Source organism: Ursus arctos, unplaced genomic scaffold (genome assembly GCF_023065955.2).
Source record: "Ursus arctos isolate Adak ecotype North America unplaced genomic scaffold, UrsArc2.0 scaffold_12, whole genome shotgun sequence".
Taxonomy (NCBI): domain Eukaryota; kingdom Metazoa; phylum Chordata; class Mammalia; order Carnivora; family Ursidae; genus Ursus; species Ursus arctos.
Genome location: NW_026622786.1, coordinates 26,017,331 through 26,021,727, shown reverse-complemented (window position 1 = coordinate 26,021,727; position 4,397 = coordinate 26,017,331). Strand labels below are relative to the sequence as shown.

The following is a 4,397-nucleotide window of genomic DNA, read 5'->3' as shown; positions in this document are numbered from 1 at the left end:
AGGCTCAGATGACTCTCAGTTTTTGGTTTCTGTCCTTTATTATTGATGGCTGATGTCTATTTCTGTCTTTGATTCAAAGAGATGGGTGCAGTCGTATGCATCTGGTCAACAGTAAACCTTTGGTTTGTGATGACACAGAGTAGGTGAGAAAGCTTGAAGGGCTTTCAACCTTTCCTGTGCAGAGGCTATCTGGAGGAACGGCTCCCACACTTGACCAATCCGCGGGTCAGTTGCTGTACATAAAATCCAGTGAACCCCCTCATCTGCCCACTTTTTCTCGGCAGAAGAATAAAATAAATTTTAGAATTAATGGCATGAATGGTGTACCCTTGAAGTAATATTTGAATTTTATTGACCATCGTAAATAGATTATGAAGTCATGGCAGCAACAAAAGCACAGATGGTGTCTTATTATAAACCTGCAAACTACAAGCTATGAGCCTGAAGACCACTCAGAGGGCACTTGTGGGCCATCAGTGGTCTAGAAATCACACTATGATAGCCTCTCATCTAAAGGTATAATTAATTTCTTAGGAAAAAAATGACACAGCTTCTTGGTTCATAATAAAATTAAAATACTTCCAGGGCTTAATTTTCAAGAACCAGCAGTTTTATATGTCACCCTAATTTATTATTATATCTGAGCCTATGAGAGTAAAATTTAGCAAAAAGTATAAAAAATAGAAGAAATAGAGAGCAGAACTTTACTAATGCAAGCAGTTTAACAATTCAATTAAGTAACATTTCTTGCACTCCACAGTGTGCAAAGCATTGCGGGAAATACATAAATAAGACACTGTGGTAGTCCTTAAGAAATTTTCGGTATAGTCTGGACGTACATATTTTTTGGAAGGGAGATGAAATATTTTAATCTGATGGTAGCACATAATACTGTATAGGGAACACTCCCAGCTCCAAGAGTTTGCCTCCAGATTATAAGGGGTTCTTAAAAATAACTGGATTTGCCAAAGCCTGGCCCCTGCCCATGGAAAGGAGAGATAGTAGAGTGCGCAAAGCTCTGAGGTCTGCTCCTTTGTAACTTATAGATCCAGTTCTGAGCAGAGCTCTTGTAATCTACGAGCTCCTCAGGTTGAAACCACAAGCCAATCTCCTTCTCTGCACTCTCATGGAATTGCTGCCGTGGATAATGTTCCTGCTAATGTGGATGCAAAGGGCCCCATGGATGGTCCCAGGCTTGGAGTCTACAGGGTTGGTCTCCCCAAGGCTCCCTTGGCTTGTCTTCACTGCATTCAGCCCTTCCCAGACCATGGCAACCACAGGCCCTGATTGCATGTACTTCACAAGGCTGGCAGAGAATGTATGGTCCCTTAGGTCAATGTAGTGTTCCTTGAGAAGGTCTTCAGAAGCCTGGATTAATTTCATAGCAATCAGGCAGAATCCCTTTTGCTCAAAACACTTGATCTTTCCCACCAGGCTGTGCTGGACCCCATCAGGCTTGATGGCAATAAGGTGCATTCACTGTTGGCCATTGTCCTGGGGATAGGGAGCCCTCCACCTGTGCAGGCTACAACTCCATCTGGGGCCACCCTGTCATGTACATATTTAACATTGATACAAGGTAGACTAGGGTAAGACATAGAACCAATATACACATGATCGAAAGTGAACAGTAGCAAAATAACAGCAAATAATTCTATAGCACTTGATATGTGAACTTTTCCAAGAACTTCACATAAATTAACTCATTTAGTCCTCACAACAAACCTACAATGTAGGCACTACTGTTATCTCCAATTTAAATGTGAAGAAACTGAGCCACAGATGGTTAAGTAACTCAGAGATAGCTAACTGACCAAGGCCTTTTCTGGCTTTCCTTCTGTGACAGAGCGTTGCTGCTGCCACCTGTAGGAAATGTCGAGGTTGTAGAGGAGGGTGGAGCCACAAGATGGAACATGGTTTCCTGATACCGCCAGAAAGACTGGACTTTCCAAAAAAAGAAGGCAGTGTCAAATGTGGAGAGATATAAAATAGGATGATATATGGAAAGAGGCACAAAAAGATGTTTAATAATTAGAACATCAATGGAATTTGTTTTGAAGATTTATTTATTTATTTTAGAGAGAAAGAGAGAGTGAGAAAGAGCATGGGGAGAGGAATAGAGGGAATCTTCAAGCACACTCCCCGCTGAATGTGGAGCCCCATATGGAGCTAGATCCCACAACCCAGGAGACCGTGACCTGAGCCGGAACCAAGAGTGGAATGTTCAACCCATTGAGCCACCCAGGAGCCCCTGGTATTTTTAAGTAAGTGGTCATGGAAGCAGTAATACATGGAAATGGTTTCTAAATTATACTTAAAGAAAAATAGGACACAAAAAAGTGAGGATAGTAAACCAAACCTGCTCTTCTGAGGCGGTTGGTGTTGATGGCCGGGAGAGTCGGGATGAAATTAGTTATAGGGTATATTTTAAAATGAAAGCATTACAAAATAAGCATGGAGTAGATTTAAGGATGATTGTGGGATGGAAAGAGTCAATGGAGACAGACTGAAGATGTTATCACCCTTTATATACTACACATTTTGTACACTACTAGTAGCCTAGGAAATTGGCCAAAAATGGAGCTTTTTTGCTAGGTACAGTGATTGAACACCATTTTGTGAGAAAACATATGGCTTGGTAGTGAGCTCGCCTCTTTATTTTTTATTTAACTTTATTTATATTAATTAATTTTTATTTATTTAATTTTTTCTATATCTTCCCTCTCTTTATTGAAGATCCAGAGTCTGAAAGATAGCCAAAAATTTCATCAGGAAACAGTGAAGTGATATTGAAATGGACCAAATGTTGAGAAATTTTAAAAACTCCTCTTGGCTTCCCTGGAGGGACTCCCTGGGTTCATGTCCTTCTCCGTCTTGGTGTTGAGCTAATTTCCTTCCGTCTTTGGATCACAATCACAAATGAAGTAGACCCACCGGCTAATGAAGAGCTTGAGCTAATTGTTCAATGTTTGGCCCATTTCAATATCATTTCAGTGTCTCCTGATGAAATTTTTGGCACTCTTTCAGGCTTTAGACCTTCAATATAGAAAGTATTAAAACACACACACACACACACACACACACACACACATTCACACACATTCACATACACACACACACCCCTCCAGTCAATGTAATTATAATACACAAAAGCTATAGTTTTAAGCGATTTCCTTTATTACCTAAATATATAATATATATTGTGATTCAAGTAACTTTAAGTACCTTGACTTTATTAAAACAATGGCATTAGGGGCACCTGGGTGGCTCAGTCGTTAAGCGTCTGCCTTCGTCTCAGGGAGTGATCCTGGCGTTCTGGGATCGAGCCCCACGTCAGGCTCTTCCACTGGGAGCCTGCTTCTTCTTCTCCCACTCCCCCTGCTTGTGTTCCCTCTTTCGCTGGCTGTCTCTCTGTCAAATAAATAAATAAAATCTTAAAAAAAATAAAAATAAAAATAATAAAACAATGGCATTAATGGTTGTCTAACTTGTTATTGGCATGTTACACTTCCAAAAATGAGGGAACTTATCACATAGCACTATGTTAAATGAAGTAAATGTAATTAAACACGAGCTTTAAAACACATTATCTCATTTAATCCTCACAGAAATCCCATGAAGCAGGTATCATTATGCTGTTTTACAGCTGAAGAAACATGTTAAGTGACATGCTTCTCTCCTAAGGTCACGCAGGGTGGAGAGGAAAAGCCTGGTCTTGAATGGATCGCAGGTAGCTGACTAGTGCCTCCCCCACTTATGTTGGTTTTGTTCGTACTTAAAATTGAACGTAGAAGGCAAATATAAACCTAAGCCCCACTGTGCTATTAAAAATCATGTTTTTTAGTGTAATGACTTCTAAAAACTGTTCACAGTCTTGTACTGAGGCTTAACACCTCAGCAGAAATAGCTCTCAGCACTTTGAAAGTGGGACCATTTTATACAGCCTAAAAATGCCCTCAAATAAGGTTACTCAGTAGCAACTCTACTGACAACTTCCTGAGTGTAAAATACAAACAGTCTAAATGGGAAGGAAGAGTTTTGTGGGGGGAGAATGTTATTATTAGCAGTCTCAGAATCAACATGTTCTTCGCATGAAAAAACAAGGTTCCTGAAGAAAAACAGCGATGTGGATTTATTGATACTGGTCCCATCTACCCTCCCGGAGGAAATTGATAATCAATTACTTTACTGTCCTCGATATCTTTTCCATTTCTACCATAACAACCATAATAACAGCACAAATAGATTCATGCAATCATTTCTTCCTTCAAGAAACTCTTTTTAAGCAATTATTTGGTGCCAGGCCCTGAGATTAGCACTTTGGATGTGCAGATGAACGGAGTGCCTAATCTAGCCCCTTCAGGCTCTTGCTCTATAGTGTATGCGTCTTAGGTATC

General features: G+C 40.2%; 1 pseudogene; it reads right to left on the bottom strand.

Moving 5' to 3' along the window:
* Positions 1–946: 946 nt before the first annotated feature.
* Positions 947–1,490, bottom strand: LOC113254301 (nucleoside diphosphate kinase A-like; annotated as a pseudogene).
* Positions 1,491–4,397: the final 2,907 nt, after the last annotated feature.